Source organism: Tachyglossus aculeatus, chromosome 1 (assembly GCF_015852505.1).
Source record: "Tachyglossus aculeatus isolate mTacAcu1 chromosome 1, mTacAcu1.pri, whole genome shotgun sequence".
Lineage (NCBI taxonomy): Eukaryota > Metazoa > Chordata > Mammalia > Monotremata > Tachyglossidae > Tachyglossus > Tachyglossus aculeatus.
The window spans coordinates 94,406,034-94,430,334 of NC_052066.1; the positions used below are offsets into that span (position 1 = coordinate 94,406,034).

At 44.2% G+C, this 24,301-nt stretch overlaps 2 protein-coding genes across 3 annotated transcripts in view; one reads left to right on the top strand and one right to left on the bottom strand.

Moving 5' to 3' along the window:
• The window catches only part of MED12L (mediator complex subunit 12L), a 535,097-nt gene that overhangs the window by 289,515 nt on the left and 221,281 nt on the right, over positions 1-24,301 (bottom strand). The window lies entirely within an intron of this gene.
• Positions 987-24,301, top strand: part of P2RY14 (purinergic receptor P2Y14) — an 80,503-nt gene continuing 57,188 nt past the window's right edge. Inside the window, exon 1 of the mRNA XM_038757278.1 lies at positions 987-1,229. The gene's annotated coding sequence lies outside the window, so the exon portion shown is untranslated. The remainder of the gene's footprint in view (positions 1,230-24,301) is intronic.

Below are 24,301 nucleotides of genomic sequence, written 5' to 3' on the forward strand. Positions count from 1 at the left end.
GTACTCTCCCAAGCGCTTAGTACAGTGCTCTTCCCATAGTCAGTGTTCGATATATACTATTGAGTGAATGTCTCCTCTAGCCCATTCTGGGGCATGATAGCTGTTGGATGTCATAATTAAATCTGAAGACACAATTGGTTTCAGTCCATGATTTAAACACTGATCACTCATAGGAGGTTTGGAAAAGTAAATGAAAAATCCCTTAGCTAGTAGATGTCATAACTGCTGGGGACAAAAACACTTTTGTACCCACAAGTCTAGTAAGCATTTTGAGGTAATGTGTCTGTTGTCATTAGCCGTTGGATGTAATTAATAATAATAATAATAATAATAATAATAACAGTATTTGTTAAGCACTTACTATGTGTGCAGGACTGTTCTAAGCACTGGGGTAGGTACAAGCTAATCAGGTTGGACAGTGTCCCTGTACCACAGAGGGCTCACAGTCTTAATTCCCACTTTACAGATGAGGTAACTGAGGCACAGATTAAGATGAAGAGACTTGCCCAAGGTCACACAACAGACAAGTGGCAGAGCCAGAATTAGACCCCAGGTTCTTCTGACTCTCAGGTCCATGCTCTATCCACTAGACCATGCTATTAACTGTGTTCCACTTTCATCAACATATCCTCAAACAAAAGCCTGAGGCTGTCGCAAAACATTGCCTGAATCCATCTGTGTCCAAATAAAAAGGACCATCTTCATGAATCCAAACCCTGCAATGTCAGAATCCATAATATCTCTGCTCTTGACCTGTCTGGAGCATCAGATTAGGCGGTTTGGTAAACGTCCAATGGCTGGCTCTTTAGAAACTGTAAACAACAGTTGGGTTCCTCCACACTCTTCACTTGCCTGAGGGATTGGTCAAGGCCAGTTTTCAAAAGAAAACATTAGTGGGAAATACAGGGATGCCACTACTTTGGAATTTTGGTGAGTCAGGACAATCAACTAAAGGATCATGCACCCCAACAAGTGGACTTGAACTTTCTTAGCCTCCCACCCAGTCTTTGATAAGTAGAGAGAAGCAAACTCAGCCCACAGTGAGAATTAACCCACTAACTAGCTTCTGGTTTAACTGTGGAGTTCCTGATTTCCATCTGCTTTCACACCCCAGCAGCAGCTGAGTTCACGAGAGTTTCTTGTGGTGGTTTTGTTGATTTTCAGAGGACTTTGCGGGGCAGCCATCTCAAACCAGTGGGCAGTGCCCTCAAGAAGGAAATCTGAAAGAGGTAAGTGCTTAGTCTCCATAATCCTTGGACTGAAATTCTATGGGGCGTGCTGAGGACAAGAAGAATCAGAGAAGGGCAGAAACAAAAAAAGTGAAGTCTCAATTCTTTTTTCCTAAAAAGCTTCTAGAAAATGCAGACTCAATAGCCACACAGAAAGAAAACCTTTTTCATCGGCTGGTCAACTTGGAATCACTTTAATCCACTACACAAGCAAGGGTGGATTTAGCAGGTGTTAAGTTCTTGAAAAGATGCCTTTGGGAAAATAGTTTTTACTGTAGGTATCTTTGATATCACCTTTCAAGCTTTAATACCTGGGTTTGTTCTCTTTGTCAAACTTTCCCACTGTGATTCCCCCCTCTGACAGCTATAACCTCTTTGTTTCGGGTTATTTTGTAGAAGGTTTTTAAGATTTTGGAAATTAAAAGGAGAATGGATTCAGGAGGAGGAGATACAAAGAAATGCATATTTTAATTTATTGGAAATTACAGGCCTGACTATTATTTCCCTGGGTTATTTTGAGAGGTGATAGTCAACCATAAAATATATGCTGTAGATTGGATGAGAATGAGATCTACTTTAAAGCTGGAAACTCCTGCACCAACTGAGTAAAATCCCCAGGAAAATGACAGAATCAATCAATCTCATTTACTGAGTGCTTACTGTGTGTGGAGCACTGTAGTACTTGCTTGGGAGAGTACGATATAACAAAATCTGAAATTGATAATAAAAGGAGCAAGCCTCACAGAAACAAAGAGGATCCTCCAAAGCTCCCCAGCTGCTTATGGTCCCAGTTTGGTAACTGACTGTGAATGTGTATAGACAAGTCACCTAACTACTCATTGCTTCAATTTCCCCACCAATAAGTGGGGATGATACCAAAGGGATGCTGACTAAAGGACATATTAGCTGTGCAAGAATGTACATTGTTTGCATTTCAATAAATTATATTTAGTGAGCACTTTGTGCAGAGCACTATATAAGTGCTTGGGAGAGTAGAATACAACAGAGTTGGTAGACACGCTCCCTGCCCACAAGGAGCTTACAGTCTAGAATCATTCCCAAAAGATATTGTGATAATATTTCCTGTTTCTAAGAAGAATTCAGTTTATAACTGTTTCTGTTCTAAATTTACACTACTGTTTTTAAGTCTGAGTAAATGCAACATTTCTTTCACCTTTGATCAACACGTTTACAGCTCTTGACAAGAAAAGTCTTTAAGAAAAGATACCCATAAATCATGATTTTTAGGGGGCAAGAGAGGTCAACAGAGCACCTCACAAAGGGAGAGGAATACTGCTTTGAGCAAGAACACAATGAGGCATCACAGGGTCAGATGCCAAGTGGTTGGCATCTTTCACTGGGAAAAGCCATTTTGGCATTTTTCAGCTTTCGTCTGGAGCAGGGAGAAAGGTTGAAAATTAAAGGTAGATTTGAAAGGCTTCAGTGCCGATTGAGGAACTGAAGTCAGGATAAAAGAGAAAATCATCAAGGAAGTAGGTTGCAGTTCACACTATTTTACTGATGGTCCTGCAGACAGAGGGATACTCTCTCCCCTATCCTAAACAAAAGTTCTAGGCAAGTAGGCACCCAGGATAATGGTGTACTGATCCCTGAGATGGCAGAAGTGTAGTTCTTTGATTTTTTGGGTGACCGAACACCCGAACTTAGAATACACTGCACACCCTAAGTGGGAAAAGATTAGCAAGGGACTCAAACTGTTGCCTGGTTCACTACACTAAAATCCAGCTCACCAGAACTGGCAGACTTTGGTTTTGGGGGTGGATTTTTTTTTTATTGCACCACCAAATGCTAATCACTTATACCCATGATTGAACGGGATTGTCCACTACCATGTCTTAGTACAGTACCAATTCTTAGCTCCAATAAGTGCTCAAAAAACACAGTTGACTACCCTTTGCAGTCATATTTGCATGTCGGAATCAAGTCTTCAACCCCACCTTCAACAACAATGGATGGCCCTCGCTCTCTAGCACTCTCTCTCCACACATCTACATGCACAAAAATGTATAGAGTCATCCATTGGTTTAGAAGATGACAGTCATATCTACACACAGACACACACACGCATGCATGTAAATATAGAGTTTCCGTTTCCTCACCTAGGTATACATATATATATATATATAAAACACAAGGAAACAGATTCAGCATTGCCTAGAGCTGAGTCAAGCAAAGAGGTGAGTCAAGCACGAAGTTTTCTTAGGCTTCTGCCTGGGTTCAGAACCTCTGCTCTCCTAAGAGCAGGCCAGTACAGTCAAGGCCTGTTGCCATGACCATTCTTCCTCACAAGAAACGGGGAATTTCCTCTCAGGCATCCTGAGGGAGATGGCCAGTCTGCTTCTCACCAAAGGAATGAGGAAAACAGGGAAGCAAGTGGGGGAAACTAGGAGGAAATCTCCACCCCCTCTACACTGTGGCATTTGCAAAGCATTTATTAAATGCTGAACACTGTACTAAACACCATACAACACAGCCAGGTCAGACACAGCCCCTGTGCTACATGGCAAAGCTCCCAAATATTTTTTCAATGAATATTAGTCAAACTAGTTCATTTATTTGATTGAAATGGTGGGTTACTCTTATTTTTTTTAGAAACAATATACTAGCATTTTATCAGCTTTCAAGAAAGCTCAAATTCAATTTGAAATTCAAGGCCCTGGACATGCAAAACAGACTTAAGAATCAAACTATCTCCTCTGATACCGCTCTAGTCTTCTGGATGACAATCTGGTGGTAGGCATTTTTATAGGCAGCATTACTATAAAAGGGAAAAGAAAGAACAGAAAGGTTGAAGAGTGGGAAACTAAGTATCACTTGTGACTATCTCATTCCCATAAAGTGATGGCAAACCACCTGAATCTGTGAATAAAACGACCTCCCACATCAGTCCATCATAAACTCTATTACGAAAGACTATCTTATGAAGAATGAAAAACAAGCCTTAGCCCAGTAGATTTTGGGGCTGAGAACCTCCCCTAAGCTTTTAATTCTAGTTATAATGGTCTGCATAGTGCCCTTTGCACTCATTGTCCCCGATAATCATGTCTCCGCTGGGGCTCCTTGAGGATAAGGATTGTGACTTCCATGCGTAATGGATAAAGCACAGGCCTGGGAGTCAGAAGGTCGTGGGTTCTAATCCCGGCTACAACACTTGTCTGCTGTGTGACCCTGGGCAAGTCATTTCACCGGGCCACAGTTACCTCATCTGTAAAATGGGGATTAAGATGGTGAGCCCCACATGGGACAGGGATGGTTTCCAACCCCCTAAGGCTTAGTCCAGTGCCTGGCACATAGTAAGTGCTTAACAAATACCTTAATCATTATTATTATTACTAGTGTACCCTCCCAAGTGCTTAGAACAGTGCTCTGCACTGAAGCTGCTCAGGAAACACTACTGATTGATCCAGTATGAGCCATGCATGGATGCAGCAAAATGCATGCAAAGCTTTTTCAATGAATCAATCCTGGGATTTTACTGAGAATTTTCTGCAGAGTACTGTACAAAGGGCTTGAGTAGGTAAAACTGATCCCTTTCCTTCGAGGATCTTACAGCCCAAGCAAGGGAAGCAACCATATTTAAGGATATGTACGTATATGTTGTGGGGATGGGATGAGATCCCTAAATGCTTAAAGGGTGGGACTAAGTGAATGGGTGATGTGCAGGACCACCCTAATAATAATAATGATGGTATTTGTTAAGTGCTTACTATTTGCAAAGTACTGTTCTAAGCGCTGGGGGGATACAAGGTGATCAGGTTGTCACACATGGGGCTCACAGTCTTCATTCCCATTTTACAGATGAGGTAATTGAGGCACAGGGAAGTGAAGCGGCTTGACCAAGGTCACACAGCTAAGTGGCGGAGCTGGGATTCGAACCCATGACCTCTGACTCCCCAGCCCACCTTCTTCCCACTGAGACAGCCAAAAGTACCACACTGTGATAATAGCCCAGCAGGCAGTTGCCAAGGTAAACACCAGTAGCCATCAGGGTATAAACTACCCATGTTGGCCACCTATTTTTCCAAATTTCTGCTAGGCTCTGCCACTTGTCTGCTGTGTTGAACCTGGGTACATCACTTCACTTCCCTGTGCCTCAGTTACCTCATCTGTAAAATGTGGATTAAGACTAGAGACAAATGAAATGGTAGATATACTTGCTCACAAGGAGTTCACAGTCCAACAGGGAGACAGACACTAAAGCATATTACAGGCAATGGAAGCAACCAAGTGTAAGGATACGTACATATGTGGTGTGATGGGAGATGAGGGGTGAGTCCTAAATGCTTAGAGGGTGGGATTAAGTGCATGGGAGAGGCAGTAGAAAAGGAAAATAGGTTGTGGGTGGGATGAGACCTTAATCTGGGAAGGCTTCCTGGAGGAGATGTGATTTGAATAGTACTGTGACTGTGAGAAATAACAGTTTAAATAATGGTTGTTGTTAAGCACTTACTACGTGCCAGGCACTGTACTAAGCACTGGAGTAGATACAAGATACAAGAGGAAGAGCAGTAGGACTGATGTCTCAATTTCAACCAGTGGCTTTCTCCTGCTCTTACACAAGAGTGGAAGAATCGTACTGTGGAGGTGATCCAGCGCTGTGGTTGATGGTAGGAGATCAGCGGAGGGACACTGATGCAACGGATTTGAGTTCAGAGGAGTGGGCAGTGTCGAGGGTGTGGATTGGCAAGACAGGGGAGGTTGGATCCTCAGCTCCTCCGCACATCCGCCAAGATAGCTCTTTTCCTCCCTTCAAGGCCCTACTGAGAGCTCATCTCCTCCAGGAGGCCTTCCCAGACTGAGCCCCCTCCTTCCTCTCCCCCTCCTCCCCATCTCCATCCCCCCCCACCTTTCCTCCTTCCCCTCCCCACAGCACCTGTATATATGTATATATGTTTGTAAGCACTCAATAAATACGATTGAATGAATGAATGGATAGGGAAAGCAAATAAGACAAGATGGCTTGGGATAGGTGAGGAGAGGTCAGTTTTGTGGGGAGGTCATGTGAGGGGTAGAAGGCACGCAAGGGAATTGTGGTCAGAGGGTGGGATTTGAGAGTTGGTGAAGTTAGAGATGGCAGAGTGACTAGCGATGATAAGATCAGGCACGTGACCAAATTGGTCAGGGTGTGAAGTGGAACCGGAGGTCAGCAAGCTGAGGGAGAGGAAGCCGGTGGCTGAGCAGTTGTTGCAACAGCTGCTGCAATGGTCGCCAAGCCATTACATTATGCATGAAAGTCTGTCTCAAGGATGGAAAGATCTGACGCCATCAACCGAGGCTGAGGTATCCAACCTGCAGTTTCCCACCTACCAAGGGTGAAGGTTTCAAGACCACACTAATGTCTCTTGGATTTCCAAATCTTGTCAAATATAAAAATCAGCATCAATCAATCCACTAATGGTATTTATTGAATGCATACTATGTGCAAAGTGCTGTACCAAGCACTTGGGACAGAGAATCAACATGGACTACTGGATAGAGCAAGGGCCCGGGAGTCAGAAGGACCTGGGTTCTAATCCCAGATCCACCACTTGTCTGCTGTGTGACCTTGGGCAAGTCACTTGATTTATCTGTGTCTCAGTTACCTCATCTGTTAAATAGGGATTAAGACCGTAAGCCCCATGTGGGACAGGGCCTGTGCCCAACCTGAGTTGCTTGTAACTACCCCAGGGCTTAGAATGGTGTTTGACACATAGTAAGCATTTAATAAATACCATTATTATAATTATTATTAAAATACAACAGAATTAGTAGACATGTTCCCTGCCCACAACGAACTGACAGTCTAGAGGATATGTGAAATTAAGTCTGATCATCTGCTTGTATTTTGGCTCCTAATCCTGGACAGAGTATCGGATATTTTTGGCAGAAATATAAATAAAAACAGCAGTGTCCTGAATTAGTGTTTGGTGTCAAGGTGAAGAGAAGAAGGTTTTCTCCAAGAGGTCCTCAAGGATCTTTTTTTTTTACGGTATCTGTGCCAACCACTCTACCTAGAACTGGGGTAGGTACAAGCTCATCAGGTTGTATCCGTGTCCATGTATGTCCCACATTGGGCTAACAGTTTTAATCCCCATTTTACCAATGAAGTAACTAAGCCACAGAGAGGTTAAGTGACTTTCCCAAGGTCACACAGCAGACAAGTGGTGTAGTCAGGATTAGAACCCAGATCCTTCTGACTCCCAGGCCCATGCTCTATCCACTAGGCAACACTGCTTTTCTATCTTCAGGGAGGCAGAGGGCCCAGGCTATGCTTTCCTAAGACATAGAAAAGCCGACCATTTCCAAGTGCAGGAACCTCTCAGTCTCCAATCTACAAAACAGATGGTTTTATTAATTTGGTAACCATAGAGCTGCCCTTTGGGTTTGAAGACGATGATACTGATAGTGAGATTTTATCCATTCGTGTGGGTGGGACTGAGAGGCAGCTATGTGACAAATTATTATCTCCTATGCTGACACATAAAAAGTCATCCCTTTCCTAGCAGTAGTATTTGCTATTTGGTGAGCCTGGCACCTGTGATTCAGCCCCTTGGCATTACCACCCTCCTGGAGAACCAAAACCTAAATGTACAGTAGTATACTGAATAGTGGATGAGTTTGGGCTTCTGATCTCTCCCAGAACATCGCATTTCCTGATTGCCTATTCAGGTCCAAAACAGACATTTGGAAATCTTTTCAAACAATTACAGGTCTATAGAAGGGATTTCTAATTCTCTTTGATAAAGGAGAAGCAGCACGGCCTAATGGAAAGCACATGGGACTGGGTGTCAGGACACATGGGTTCTAATCCCAGATCCACCACTTGTCTGTTGTGTGACTTTGGGCAAGTCCTTAAATTTCTCTGTGCCTCATCTGTGTAGTGGAGATAAAATCACTTCTGTACATATCTGTCATTTATTTAATCATATTAATGTTCGTCTCCCCATCTACAATGTAACCTCACTGTGGGCAGGGTACGTGTTTGTCTATTGTTGCATTGTGCTCTCCCAAGTGCTAAGTACAGTGCTCATCACACATTAAGTGCTCAATAAATGTGATTGGTTGATTATTCACCCTCCTACTTTGACCATGAACCCAATGTGGCATAGGAACTGTGCCTGACTTGATTATCTTGTATTTGCCCTAGTGCTTAGAATAGTGCTTGACACGAAGTAAGCACTTAAGAAATAATACAAGCATTACTATCCAGAGCTCTTTTAGCATGGGAAAGAGTTAAATTTTAATAAAAAGTTATTAGAGTCTTTGAAGAGGGATTTGCACTTAGGAGAAAAATGTTCTGCAGTTACTAGAGCATAAACACATTTCCTGGGAGCAAATCACATAAACAAAGCAAAGAGGAATTCATTTCTAAGAGCCAGGTTTTTATAATCGGGGGAAGTGAGTCAATTCAAAACTTTCAGAGAGAACTGAAGTGTTGCAACCCAATGCTTATTTAAATTTCATTTAAAAAAGACTTCCAATGGATTTAATACTTTCCTTGAAGTATTGCTTGGGAGAAGAAGTGTTTTAAGTGCACTGCTTCGTAAATATGACCGACAACAGAAAGACATAAAAATTGCATTAGAACAAGTTTTCTTAGAAATTTCTGAGTATCTTTCTAAATTTATATTTGCTTTGATACCTTTGCCTTCCAGTTATCTCTCAGTTCTGATCATATTTTAGAAAGATATGGCCACAGTGCAGGTAGAAAGGTTGTCATTCATCTGGTTTTCCACAGGCCAGTCTGATTTTCAGCTGGTCTGCCCTCTGTCTGGAATAAGTGCTATACCTGGTGCCTTTTGGTCCCGTTTTATTGGAAGAACCCAGCCCCTCTCCACCATGGCTCCTGGAGCTGGCTTCTGCAGCTCAGAATCAATCAATGGCATTTATTGAGCACTTACTATGTGCAGTGTACCATACTGACTGCTTAGGAGAGTACAAGAGAATATAGTTGTTGGATGTGATTCCTGTCTACAAGGAGCTTGCAGTCTACAGGGGAAAGTGAGGTCGGTGCTCTTAGGGACTTGGGAAGAGTAGGCAATGGCTCTTTAATGAGGGAGAAGATTGGAGATGCAGATGACACTAAAATCTACATCTCCATACCTCATCTCTCTCCCTCTCTGTAGTCTCGCATCTCCTCCTGCCTTCAAGACATCTCTATTTGGATGTCCTCCCATCACTTCAAACTTAACATGTCCAAGACTGAGCTCCTTATCTTCCCACCCAAACCCTGTCCTTCCCCTGACTTTCCCATCACTGCAAACAGCACTACAATCCTTCCTGTCTCACAAGCTCATAACCTTGGCATTATCCTTGACTCCCCTCTGTCATTCAATCTGCATATTCAATCCATCACTAAATCCTGTCGGTCAAAGCATCACTAAAATCCACCTTTTCCTCTCCATCCATACTGCTTCCATGTTAATACAATCACTCATCCTATCCCTCTTGGATTACTGTGTCAGCCTTCTTGCGGATCTCTCAGCCTCCTGCCTCTAATCATTCCAGTCCATACTTCACTCTACTGCCCAGATCATTTTGCTACAAAAACGTTCTGGACATGTCACCTCAAAAAACTCCGGTGGTTGCCTACACACTTTCATATCAAACAAAAATTCCTCACCATTGGCTTTAAAGCATCCATTACCATTACCTTGCCCCCTTCTATCTCATCTCACTGCTCTCCTCCTACAACCCAGCCCACACACTTCGCTCCTCTAGTGCTAACCATCTCACTGTGCCTCGATCTCGCCTGTCTCACCGCCAACCCCAGCCCACATCCTGCCTCTAGCCTGGAACGCCCTCCCCTCCTCAAATTCGACAGACAATGACTCTCCCCTATTTCAAAGCCTTATCGAAGGCATATGTCCTCCAAGAGGCCTTCCCAGATTAAGACCCACTGTCCCTCATCTCCCACTCCCTTCTGCATCACCCTGATTTGCTCCCTTTGCTCTTCCTCCCTTCCAGCCCCACAGCACTTATGTACATATCTGTAATTTAATTATTTGTATTGATGTCCGTCTCCCCCACCTAGACTGTAAGCTCATTCTGGGCAGGGAATGTGACCATTTCTCGCTGTAGTGTACTTTCCCAAGTGCTGAGTAAAGTGCTCTGCATACGGTAAGCACTCAATAAGTACAATTGAATGAATGAATGAATGTAGTCCCCCCCAGTGACTGCCTTAGCAACTTTATAGGTTGTAGAGATTCCTGCAGAGAATCTTTTTGGGTGTGTCCTAACAGCAATCTTGTTTATGTACCTGTTGCTTGTGCCATAATAAGCCAGAGAGCAATTGTCTTGTCTGCTTCATAGACAAATACTGTGCACAGGGAATGTGTCAGTTACATCATGTTGTACTCTCCCAAGTGCTTAATACAGTGCTCTTCACAGAGTAAGTGCTCAATAAATGATTGAATATGAATAGTACAGTGCTTTGCACACAGTAAACACTGAATAAATTTGACTGATTGATTGGTTGATGGCTATAGTCAGAAATGGAAAAAGCTACAAACACTAATTGTTCCAACACAGTAAATGCATACTGGTAGTTATTTTTGAAATACTTAAATGTCACCATTTATTTAAATGAACAGAATGGGCTGGCAGGGGTCCAAAATTTGTAAACGCAGTCAGTGGCCACTCGAGATGATAGTGTCAGTGGAAAAAATTAAAAAAAGCTGGGCATGAAATTAGATCTACACTTTCGAGGAAGAATTACTATAGTGAAAACCAAGGAAAATGGTCAGATACCCAGATCTGACAGCATTCCTGTAGAAATTTACCAGAAAGGTGGGGACCTGGACCTCAAGTGTCTGCATGAATTCTTCCATCAAAATTAATCAAATAATGGTATTTATTGAACACTCAGTATACTCAGAGCACTGCAATAAAGGCTGGGGAGAGTACAATACAACAGAGTTGGTACACCCATTACCTGCCAATAACAAGCTTAAAGTCTAGGGAGCAGGGGAGACAGTTTTCCTCAACAAGCAGCACATTGAGGAAAAATCGAAAGACTTCAAATGATGCCACCATAATCAATCAGTCAATCGAATTTATGGAGTGGTTACTGTATATGGAGCGAGGTACTAAGTATGAACCGAAGTGGGTAAGGGCTGGAAGCAGGGAGGTCAGAAAGGAGATTGATGCAGTAATGAAGGTGGGATAGGCTAAGTGCTTGGATTCAAAGTGGCATCAGTTTGGATGGAGAGGAAAGGGAAGATTTTAACAATGTTGTGAAGGTAGAACTGACAGGATTTGGTGGCAGATTGAAAACGTGGGCTGAGTGAGAGATGAATCCAGGAGAATCCCAACTTTTTGGACTTGTGAGGCAGCGATAATGGTTGTTCTATCTACAGATGGGAAAGTCAAGGGGAGGACAGGATTCGGGTGGGAAGATGAGTCCTGCTTAGGACATGATTACATTTGTTTTGAATATAATCACCTTCCTTTAGAAGGTCAGAAATCTGACTGGAAACTGCTGAAGCATTTTGCTGTTGTTCATTGTCAGCAAGATTCCAGATGGAATCCTTCTGGACAGGCAACTGAGGAAGCAAAATGTACTTTCAGATCAAAAAGAAAACCAGCAGATATAATCTCCGCCCTGTGACAAAGAGCAACACCAGCATCTTTAGGCTGTATTCAATGACTTTATAAAAAATGTGGACGCACCCAGAGACCAAGGCATTGGCAACTGCTAAACTATGTTGGTATCCTCCATCATGTCAGAGTTAAAAGTGCCCTGTCTGAATCTTCCTCCATTACCATCAGAGTAAAGCAGTCCTGTTCAACCTATGCTATACTGGGATGCAACTTGGTATCTGGGAGCTCGAATCAGAATACTTTTCCAATCCACAAGGAAACTTTCTGCTCAACAGACTAAAAACATCACCTAAAGACTGTAAAGCAGGCATTCAGCAACTGCTGTATAATGGTATCTGTTCTCCAGAGGTGTATACACAAGTGAACGAGCAAATGATTGTGAATCACTTTAAGGATTTGGCATAGTACTGAGGACTGACAGTACATCAATCAGTGAATCAGTGGTATTTACTGAGCACTTATTATGTGCAGAGCATTGTACTAATCAGTTGAGGGACAAAAACCATTCAGGCCATGTATCCCTACTCCTTAAGAAACTCCAATAGTTGCCCACCCACCTCCACATAAAACTCCCCACCATCGGCTTTAAAGCACTGAATCACCTTGGCCCCTCCTACCTCCCCTTGCTACTCTCCTACTACAACCCAGCCCGCACACTTAGCTCCTCTTATGGTAACCTTCCCACTATACCTCCATCTCATCTATCTCGCTGCCGACCTTTCGCCCATGTCCTGCCTCTGGTCAGGAATGCCCTCCCTCCTCGGATCCGACAGACAATTACTCCCCGCCCCTTCAAAGAGGCCTTTCCTGACTAATCCCTCATTTCCTCTTCTCCCTGTCCCTTTTGTGTTGCCCTGACTAGCTCCCTTCATTCATCGGACTTGTACTTCCCAAGAGCTTAGTACAGTGCGCTGCACACAGTAAGCTCTCAATAAATGACTGAATGAATAAATGAATGAATTCATCTGCCACGCCCAGCCCCACAGCACTTATGTACATATCTGCAGTTTATTTATATTTTTGTCTGTCTCCCTCTATAGACTGTAAGCTCACTGTGGGCAGGGAATGTGTCTGTTCATTGTTGTATTGTACTCTCCCAAAGGTTTAGTACAGTGCTCTGCACAGTGTAAGCACTCAATAAATATAATTGAATGAATGAATGAATACAGTAAAACAGCATTAGCATTCACGTTCCATACCCATAACAAGCTTATGTCTAAAGAAAATCAAAGTTATGTACTATTCATTCATCCATTCAATCATATTTACTGAGCACTTACTGTGTGCACAACACTGTACTAAGTGCTTGGGAAGTATAATTCAGCAACAGAGAAAATACCTGCCCACAACGGGCTCACAGTCTAGAAGGGGGTGAGACAGACATCAAAACAAGTAAACAGGCATAAGTAGCATCATTATAAATAAATAGAATTATAGCTGTATACACATCATTAATAAAAATAAATAGAATTATAAGTATAAATACGTACATATATATATATACAAGTGCCGTGGGCCGGGGAGGGGGGTGGAGCAAAGGGAGTGGGCTGGGGCGATGGGGAGCAGAGGGGGAGCAGAGGAAAACGGGGGCTTCTGAGAAGACCTCCTGGAGGAGCTGAACTTTCAGTAGGGCTTTGAAGGGGAGAAGTGTGATTGTTTGGCGGATTTAAGGAGGGAGGGCATTCCAGGCCAGAGGTAGGATATGGGCCAGAGCTTTACGGCAGGATAGGTGAGAACGAGGCATAGTGAGAAGGTTAGCACCAGAGTAGTGGAATGTGTGGGTTGGGATGTAGAAGGAGAGAAGGGAGGTGCGGTAGGAGGGGGCAAGGTGATGGAGAGCTTTGAAGACAAAAGTAAGGAGTTTTTGCTTGATATGGAGGTTGATAAGCAACCACTGGAGATTTCTGAGGAGGGGGTGATGTGCCCAGAAAGTGTCTATAGAATGATAATCCAGGCAGCAGAATGAAGTATAGACTGAAGTGGGAAGAGACAGGAAGTTGGGAGATCAGAAAGGAGGCTGATGCAGTAATCCAGTAGGGATATGATTAGTGATAGTATTAACAAGACAGCGGTTTGGAGGAAAAGGCGGATCTTGGTGATGTTGTGGAGATGAGACCAGCAGGTTTTGGTGACGGATTGGATATGTGGGGTGAATGAGAGAGCGGAGTAGAGGATGACCCCAAGGCTGTGGGGCTTGTGAAACGGGAAGGATGATAGTGCAGTCCATAGTGATGAGAAAGACAGGGAGAGGACAGGGTTTGGGATGCACGATAAGGAGCTCAGTCTTGGACATGTTGAGTTTTAGGAGATGGGAAGACATCCAGATGGAGATGTCCTGAAGGCAGGAGGAGATGCAAGCCTGGAGGGATGGAGAGAGAGCAGGGGCGGAGAGGTAGATTAGGGTTTCATCTGCGTAGAGATGATATTGGGAGTGAAGTAGTTCACCAAGGGAGTGAGTATAGATAGATAACAGAAGGGGACCAAGAACTGATCCTTGAGGAACCCCTACAGTTAGGGGATGGAAAGGGGAGGAGGAGCCCATGAAGGAGACTGAAAATGAATGGCCAGAGAGATAAGAGGAGAACCAGAAGAGGGTGGAGTCAGTGAAGCCAAGGTTGGATGATGTGTTGAGGAGAAGGGGATGGTCAACAGTGTTAAAGGCAGCTGAGGGGTCCAGGAGGATTAGGACAGGGTAGGAGCTGTTGGATTTGGCAAGAAGGAGGTCAATGGTGACCTTTGACAGGGTGGTTTCAGTGGAGGGAGTGGAAGCCAGATTAGAAGGGGTCCAGGAAAGAGTTGGGAGAGGAATTCGAGGCAGCGAGTGTAGAAGACTCGCTCCAGCAGTTTTGAAATAAAGGGTAGAAGGGAGATGAGGCGATAACTGGAGGGGGCTGTGGGGTCAAGGGAGGGGTTTTTTAGGATGGGGGAGACAAAGGCAAGCTTGAAGGCAGAGGGGAAGAAGCCGTTGGACAGTGAGCAGTTAAAGATGGAAGTTAAAGAGGGGAGGAGGGAAAGGGTGAGAGGTTTTATAAGGTGGGAGGGAATGGGGTCTGAAGTGCATATGGAGGGCGTGGCACTTGAGAGGAGGGAGGAGATCTCCTCTGAAGATACTGCTGGGAAGGATGGGAGGGTAGAAGAGGGGATCAAGGGTGGGGGGAATGGAAGAGGGGGAGGGGTGACTTTGGGGAGCTCAGACCTGATGGAGTTAATTTTCCTAATGAAGTAGGTGGCCAGATTGATGGGGTGAGGGATGGGGGAACAGCTGATGAGGGTGATGAGCATGGGTGTCAATAAAGGAAGAGAAATAATTTTGCCTGGCAGAGGAGAGGGAAGAGTTAATAATAATAATAATAATAATAATAATGGCATTTCTGAAGCACTTAGAGAAGCAGCGTGGATCAGTGGAAAGAGCACGGGCTTTGGAGTCAGAGGTCATGGGTTCAAGTCCCAGCTCTACCAATTGCCAGCTGTGTGACTTTGGGCAAGTCACCTAACTTCTCCGTGACTCAGTTCCCTCATCTGTAAAATGGGGACTAAGACTGTGAGCCCCCTGTGGGACAACCTGATCATCTTGTAACCTCCCCAGTGCTTAGAACAGTGCTTTGCACATAGTAAGCACTTAATAAATGCCATTATTATTATTATTATTATTAAGCACTGTTCTAAGCAGATACAAGGTAAACAGGTTGTCCCATGTGGGGTTCATAGTCTTAATCCCCATTTTACAGGTGAGGTAACTGAGGCACAGAGAAGTTAAGTGACTTGCCCAAAGTCACCCAGCTGACAAGAGGCAGAGCGGGGATTAGAACCCACAACCTCTGACTCCCAAGCCCACGTTCTTTCTGCTAAGCCACACTGCTTCTCTAGTTAAGGCAAGAAAGGGTAAACTTAAAGTGGACAAGTTTGGCCTGGTGTTTAAATTTCTGCTATCAGCATTCATTAGCTCGAGCACAAGAGTGAAGAAGGCTGACAGTGGCGGTGATTCAGGGCTGTGGGTTAGTGTCGTGAGAGTGCTGAAGGGTTAGGGGAGCGAGTAGGTTGAGTTGAGTAGAGAGGGTAGAGTTGAGAGCATCTATTTAGCGACCCAGAGTTGGTACAGTGGGTAGGGACCCTAATGGGGTGTGATGCACAGAGAGAGATGGATGGAGTCAAGAAAGTGGAGGTCTCTGTTGGAGAGTAATACAGATTTACAGGGAGGAGAAGTGTGAGAGAGGAGGCAAGTGAGAAGGTTGTGGTTAGAGAGAGGGATTTCATATTTGGTGAGGTTGGAGACTGTGCAGCGGTTAGAGATGATGAGATCGAGTGTGTGACCAAATTGGTGAGTGGGCCAGGTGGGGTGGAGCAGGAGGTTGGCAGAGCCAAGGAGTGATAGGAGATGGGTGGCAGAGGATACCAGTTAATCACGTGGCATCCACGTGAATGTTGAAGTCTCTGAGGATCAGCCTACACCTGGGAAACCTGACTCACAACCAAAAATAATGATAACATTAATAATTGTGGCATTTGTTACATGCCAAGCACTGTAAGTAATGTAGTTGACATGAGTAGATCAGACCCAGTCCCTATCCCACATAGGATGCACATGCTAACTATAGTACTTTCCCAAGTGCTTAGTACAGTGCTCTGCACATAGTAAGTGCTCAATAAATATGATTGATTCTAAAGGGGAGGGAGAGCAGACATCCATTTCTACTGATGTGGAAACTGAGTCAGGGAAAAGTGATTTGCCCATGATCACACTGCAGCAAGTTGTAGAGTTGGGATTAGAACCCAAGTTCCCTGATTCCCAAGCCTTGTCTCTTTCCATTAGACCATGTTGCTTCCTGAAACACAAAGCCCCAGGCATTTTGTTGTCTGGCCAGCACCCCATCTAATGATGCACTGTTATTCAAAACAGTAGAAAACAGAATGAATGAGATGAGGATGGTTTTTGAAATACTGACAAACAGAATGTGGATGACCTTGAGGCCTCAACCCTCCATATCATGTTGCGGGTCTATGAAGCTCTAGTGGTGTCCAACTTAGCATGTGATTAGGAGATCCTGGACCCACTTCAAGAAGACACTGGGACTTCTTTTTAAATGGTATTTGTGAAGCACTTGCTACGTGTCAGTCACTCTACTAAGCGCTGGGGTAGATACCAGTTAATCAGGTTGGACACGGGGGCCTGTCCTACAAGGAGGTCATAGTCGGTCAGTCATAATTATTGAGCACCTGCTGTGTGCAGAGCACTGTACTAAGCACTTGGCTTACTATGTGCCAAGTACTGATCTAAACACTGGGGTAGATACAAGTCAATCAGGTTGAACAGAGTCCCTGTCCCAAAGGGGGCTCTTGTTCTTATCCCCATTTTACAGATTAGTACAATATAACAGATATAGTCACAGCTACAATGAGTTTACAGTCTATTTCCCATTTTACAGATGAGGTAACTGAGGGACACAGAAGTGAAGTGACTTGCCCAAGGTCCCACAGCAGGCAAGTGGCAGAGCCGGGACTAGAACGCAGGTCCTAACTTCCAGGTCGTGCTCTATCCACTAGGCAATCCTGCTTCTAATAATAATAATGATGATGATGGTATTTGTTAAGTGCTTACTATGTGTGCCAAGCACTGTTCTAAGCGCAGGGGTAGATACAAGGTAATCAGGTTGTCCCACGTGGGGCTCACAGTCTTAATCCCCATTTTACAGATGAGGTAACTGAGGCACAGAGAAGTTAAGTGACTTGCCCAAAGTCACACAGCTGATAATAATAATATTAATAATGATAATAACGGCATTTGTTAAGCACGTACTATGTGCAAAGCACTGTTCTAAGTGCTGGGAGGGGGAATGCAAGGTGATCAGGTTGTCCCACATGGGGTTTACAGTCTTAATCCCCATTTTCCAGATGAGGTAACTGAGGCATGGAGAAGTTCAGTGCCTTGCCCAAAGTCACACCACTGACAAGTGGTGGAGCCGGGATTTGAATCCATGATCTGTGGCTCCCAAGCCTGGGCTCTTTCCACTGAGCTATGCTGCTTCTCTGATAAGTGGCAGAGCTGGAATTATAACCCACGACCTCTGACTCCCAAGCCCACGCTCTTTCCACTATGCAACGCTGCTGCTTCTCTTCTGTTTGTTATATTGTACTCTTCCAAGCGCCTAGTACTGTGCTCTGCACACAGAAAGTGCTCAATACCTACTCCCAGCAGGGTACAGGGCTTTCCATTACACAGTTGTTATTATTACTATTATTTTTCTAAGAAAACCATTCAGCCTACACCTCTTCTCTCCTCAGAAGCCTCAAATGGTTGTCCAGCGTCCATCCACCTCTGCATCAAATAGAAATTCCTTACCATAATCTTTAAACCACTCAATCAGCTCCCCCCTGATCTCCTATTACAACTCAACCCATTCACTGCAGTCATCTATCACCAATATATTCACTGTACCTTGATCTCTTCTTTCTCAGCACTGACTTCTTGCTTATAACCTCCCTCTGCCCTGGAACTTCCTCCCCTTTCACATGAGACAGACCAACACTATCTCCAACTTCAAAGCTCTACTAAAATTATATTTCCTCCAAGAATTCATTCCTAACTAAGCCTTCACTTCCCTTTCTTCGGCCTCCCTTCTGTGTTGCCTATGCCCTTGGGACTGTTCCTTTAAAGCACTTTGATTTTTCACCCCTTCCAGCCCTGGAGCACTTACATGTAATATTAATAATAAGGGAAGCAGAGTGGCTCAGTGGAAAGAGCACGGGCTTGGGAGTCAGAAGCCATGGGTTCTAATCCCAGCTCCACCACTTGTCAGCTGTGTGACTTTCAGCAGGTCACAATTTCTCTGTGCCTCAGTTACCTCATCTATAAAATGGGGATTAAGACTGTGAGCCTCATGTGGGACAACCTGATCACCTTATATCCTCTCCAGCGCTTAGAAAAGTGATTTGGCACATAGTAAGTGCTTAACAAATACTATTATTACTATTATTATTATTATTATTGTATTTGTTAAGCACTTACTATGTGCCAAAGCACTGTTCTAAACTCTGGGGTAGATACAAGGTCATCAGGTTGTCCTACATGGGGCTCACAGTCTTCATCCCCATTTTACAGATGAGGTAACTGAGGCACAGAGAAGGTGGGTAGGGACTGTCTCTATATGTTGCCAACTTGTACTTCCCAAGCGCTTAGTACAATGCTCTGCACACAGTAAGCACTCAATAAACACAATTTATTGATTGATTGATTGATTAAGTGATTTGCCCAAAGTCACACAGCTGACAAGTGGCAGGGCTGGGATTAGAACTCACAACCTCTGACTCCCAAGCCCGTGTTTTTTCCACTAAGCCACACTGCTTCTCTACATACCCATAGGTAATTTATTTTAATGTCTGTCTCCTCTTCTAGTTTGTAAGCTCCTTGTGGGCAGGAATTGTGCCTATCTACACAATTGTACTCTCTGAAGTACTTAGTCCAGTGCTCTGTAAGGGCTCGGTAAATGCAGCATGGCCTAGTGGATACAGCACAGGACTGGGAGTCAGAAGGACCTGGGTTCTAATCCTGGCTCTGTCACTTATCTGCTGAGTGAACTTGGGCAAGTCACTTCACTTCTTTGGGCCTCAGATACCTCATCTTTAAAATGGGGATTAAGACTGTGAGCCCCATGTGGGACAGGGAATGTGCCAATTTCATTGGCTGTATCTTCCCCAATGCTTAGTACAATGCCTGGCACATAGTTAGCACTTAACAAATACAACTACAGCAAGCAGCATGGCCTAATTGAAAGACCACAGGCCTGGGAGTCAGAGGACACTGGTTCTAATCCCAGCTATGCCACGTGACTGCTGACCTTGGGCCAGTCATTTGACTCCTCTGGGCTACAGTTACCTCATCTGTAAAATGGGGATTAAGATTGTGAGCCCGATGCGGGACAGGGACTGTGTCCAATCTGATTACCTTGTATCTACCCCAGCGCTTAGAACAGTGCTTGGTACATAGTAAGCACTTACCAAATACCACATATTGTTATTATTTTTAAGTACTCCTGATTGATTGATCAATTGAAAATGGAAACCACTACTCCTGTCTCCTAACACACTTTTCCATTAAAACCTAGATTACACTAGGTAGTATCTAGACTGCATTATACTTTCCCAAGTGCTCAGTAGAGTGCTCTGCACATAGCAAGCGCTTAATAGGACTGAATTGAATGAATGAATAAATGAATGTAGATGACTTCTCAGTGGGTCAGAACTGTAACTGAGCAAAGTGACCCTCAGGTCACTGGGTAAACCAAATCCCGGAGAGTGCTTTCCGACCCTCTCACAGGCCAACCAAGAGGTGCCCGGGGATCTAATGAAGGGGAGAGACAGCAAGCTCAATGACAAATCCATCCAGCACCACCAGCTGCTTGAACTGAAGAAACTGAATGGCTAGCTTTACGGTGGTCAATGGGAATGGGAGTCAAACACATAAACTTGCAAAAATCAGCCTTCCCTCTGAAACACTGAGGGATTGCAATGCATTTCACTCATGGTCACATGAGGCCAACAAAATCTTATACTTCAGGGGCCATCCAGGCCATGGGTTTCAGCAAATCCTTTTCCTTAAAGCAACAGTCACCTTGAAATCAAATGTTCGGTGGCAGAAATCTAAGGCCTTAGTTACCAACTTCTGCTTGGGGGAATGGCTCTTCTCTTCATGGCTAGAATAAAAATAAAATCATTTAAAAGGCTAGAGCCTTATTCATTCATTCATTCAATCGTAGTTATTGAGCGCTTACTGTGTGCAGAGCACTATACTACACGCTTGGGAAGTACAAGTTGGCAACATATAGAGATGGTCCCTACCCAACAGCAGGCTCACAGTCTAGAAGGGGGAGACAGATAACAAAATAAAACATACTAACAAAATAAAATAAATAGAATAGTAAATATGTACAAGTAAAATAAACAGAGTAATAAATATGTACAAACATATATACAGGTGCTGTGGGGAGGGGAAGGAGGTAGGGCGGGGAGGATGGGGAGGAGGGGGAGAAGAAGGAGGGGGCTCAATCTGGGAAGGCCTCCTGGAGGAGGTGAGCTCTCAGTAGGGCTTTGAAGGGAGGAAGAGAGCTAGCTCGGCGGATGTGCGGAGGGAGGGCATTCCAGGCCAGGGGGAGGATGTGGGCCTGGGGTCGACAGCGGGACAGGCAAGAACGAGGCACAGTGAAGAGGTTAGCAGCAGAGGAACAGAGGGTGTGGGCTGGGCTGTAGAAGGAAAGAAGGGAGGTGAGGTAGGAGGGGGCGAGGTGATGGACAGCCTTGAAACCGAGAGTGAGGAGTTTTTGCCTGATGCATAGGTTGATTGGTAGCCACTGGAGATTTTTGAGGAGGGGAGTAACATGCCCAGAGCGTTTCTGCACAGAGATGATCCAGGCAGCAGCATGAAGTATAGATTGAAGTGGGGAGAGACAGGAGGATGGGAGATCAGAGAGGAGGCTGATGCAGTAATCCAGTAATGCAGTAATCCTGATGCAGTAATCCTTATGAGAATAGTTGGGGCAGATATCCCCTTGATCAATCAATTGTATTTATTGAGTATTTACTGTGTGCAGTGCCCTATACTATATGTTCCCAGCAAAGGAGCTTACACTGATAGTGTACCCTGAAATGCTCTCTCTGGCTATATATATACTAGAGCCAACCCTACAATTCCATCACTAGCTTTTAAAGGTAAATGGGAAGAATACAATAGCTATTTGTTATTCACTACTTTAAAATCTAAAAGAACAAAACAAGTGGAAAAAAGTAAATCAGATTTTCCAAGGCACATGTGTGATAAAGTCATCAGCTAAATAAATAACATAAGAAAACAACAACTTCTCTAAGGAAATCCGGTCACCAAAGTACTCCTGGGGATTTTAACTGGAAAATGACAGAAGTCCAGAAGCATAGGTATGATTTGATTAGACCAACCTTTCATTAACCCAGGATTCTGCTTTGGACAGTGACAATTATTCTCAGATGAACAAAATTATGATTGCCCTCTTGGACATTCATGCATGTCTGAAGGAAAGGTTCAATAGTGCAACATGGGGTTTTAAGCCATTTTTAGAATCTGTTACCCTTTGGTCTCAAAGTTTCTCCTACAGTCTTGTTTCAATCAGTCAACAGTATTTATTGATGCAGCATGGCGTACTGGGCAGAGCACGGGCCTGAGAGTCAGAGGTCATGGGTTCTAATCCCTGGTCCTCCACTTGTCTTCTGTGTGACTTAGGCAAGTCTCTTCACTTATCTGTGCCTTGGTTACTACATCTGTAAAATGGGGATTGAGACTGTGAGCCCCACACGGGACAGGAACTACATCCAACACAATTTGCTTGTATCCATCCCAGCACTTAATAAAGTGTCTTGCACATAGTAAGTGCTCTTGCACATAGTAAGTGCTTAATAAATACCATAGGTATTATTTTTATTACTACTGAGCATAGAGTACTGAATTTTCCCATCACTGTAGATGGCACAACCATCCTTCCCATCTCACAAGTCCAGAAACTTGGTGTCATCTTTGACTCCGCTCTCTCATTCAACCTACATATCCAATCTGTCACCAAATCCTGTCGGTCTCACCTTCACAACATCACCAAGATCTGCCCTTTCCTCTCCATCCAAAACACTACCATGTTAGTACAATCACTCACTCTGTCCCAACTATATTACTACATCAGCCTCCTTTCTGACCTCCCAACCTCTTGTCTCTCCCCACTTCAGTCCATACTTCACTCTGCTGCCAGGATTAGTACAGTGCTCTGCACGCAGTAAGTGCTCAATAAATATGATTGAATGAATGAATGAATGATTATCTTTCTACAGAAACACATTCAGGGCATGTCACCCCCTCCTAAAAAACTCCAGTGGTTGCCTATCCACATCCATATCAAACAAAAACGCCTCACTATTGGCTTTAAAGCTCTCGATCACTTTGCTCCCTCCTACCTCACCTCCCTTCTCTCCTTCTTCATCCCAGACCATATACACTGCTCCTCTGGTACTAACCTCTCACTATGCCTCAATCTCGCCTGTCTCACCGCCAACCCCTGGCCCACGTTCTGCCTCTGGCCTGGAATGCCCTCCCTCCTCAGATCCGCCAGACAATCAATCTTACCTGCTTCAAAGCCCTACTGAAGCCTCACTTCCTCCTATAGGCCTTCCCAGACTAATCCCCAATTTTTCTCAACTCCCACCCCCTTTCACTTCACAGCTCACTCCCTTTGCTCTTCCCCCTTCTCCCTGCCCCACAGCACTTATGTATATATCTATAATTCTATTTATTTATACTGATGCCTGTTTACTTGTACTGATTTCAGCCTCCCCCCACCCCCACACCCAGACTGTGATCCCGTTGTGGGCCGGTATTGTCTCTCTTTATTGCTCTATTGTATTTTCCAAGAGCTTAGTACAGTGCTCTGCACACAATAAGGACTCAATAAATATGACTGAATGAATGAATGAACTTGGGAAAGTACAAAAGAATTAGAAGACATGGCCCCTGCACTCGAAATGCTTACAATGCTTACAGGAGAGGTAGACATTAAAAGTAGCTTCAGATGGGTGGAAGAGGTAAAGGGGGCATGTGCTTGAATTAGTGTTTAAGTGGTAGAGTATGTAAAGATGTACTTAAGGGTTTGGGGAGCATTAAAGTGGGTGATATAGACTAGTGGGGAAAAATAAATGAATTGCAGAAGGCATCCTGGAAAAGGTGAGGTTTCAGAAGGGCTTTGAAGGTGGGGAGAGATGTAGTCTGAAAGAGTTGAGTGGGGAGGGATTTCCAGGCAGGAGAAAGGACACGAGCAAGAGGTTGCTGAAGGAAGAGATGAGAATCGAATACAGTGAGTAGATTAGCTGGAGAAGACTGAAGAGTGCTAGCTAGTCTGTAGTGGGAGAAGAGAATGGATTCATGGAGGAGAGAGAGAGAGAGACGGATGATTGAGCACCTTAAAGCCAATGCTCACAGCTTTTTATTGAGGAGTGAGGAATGAAGGGATTTTAATGAGTGGTAAGACGTTCACATTGAAGATTTGCAAAAATGATCTGGGCAGTGGAATGAAGAATGAAGGAAAGGGGAGAAATGTCAGGCAGGAAATTCAGGAAGGAACTGACTATGCACTTGGATCTGTACCTCTTAGGCATGTGATAGTCACCCCACCTCCGGCCCTACAGCATTTTTGTACATACCTGTAATTTATTTTAATGTCTGTCTCCTCCTCTAGACTGTAAGCTCCTTGTGGGATGGGAATGCATCTACCAACTCTGTTACATCATACTTTCCCAAGCACTTAGCACAGTGTTCTACATACTGTAAACAACAAATAACATTGATTGATTGAAAGAACCTGATGCAGTAGTAAAGTCAGAATTAGACAAGTACTTGACGCAGCATGGTGGCTGTTTGGAGGGAGAAGGGGCAGATCCTAGAAATGTGGAAGAAAAGCCACAGGATTTAG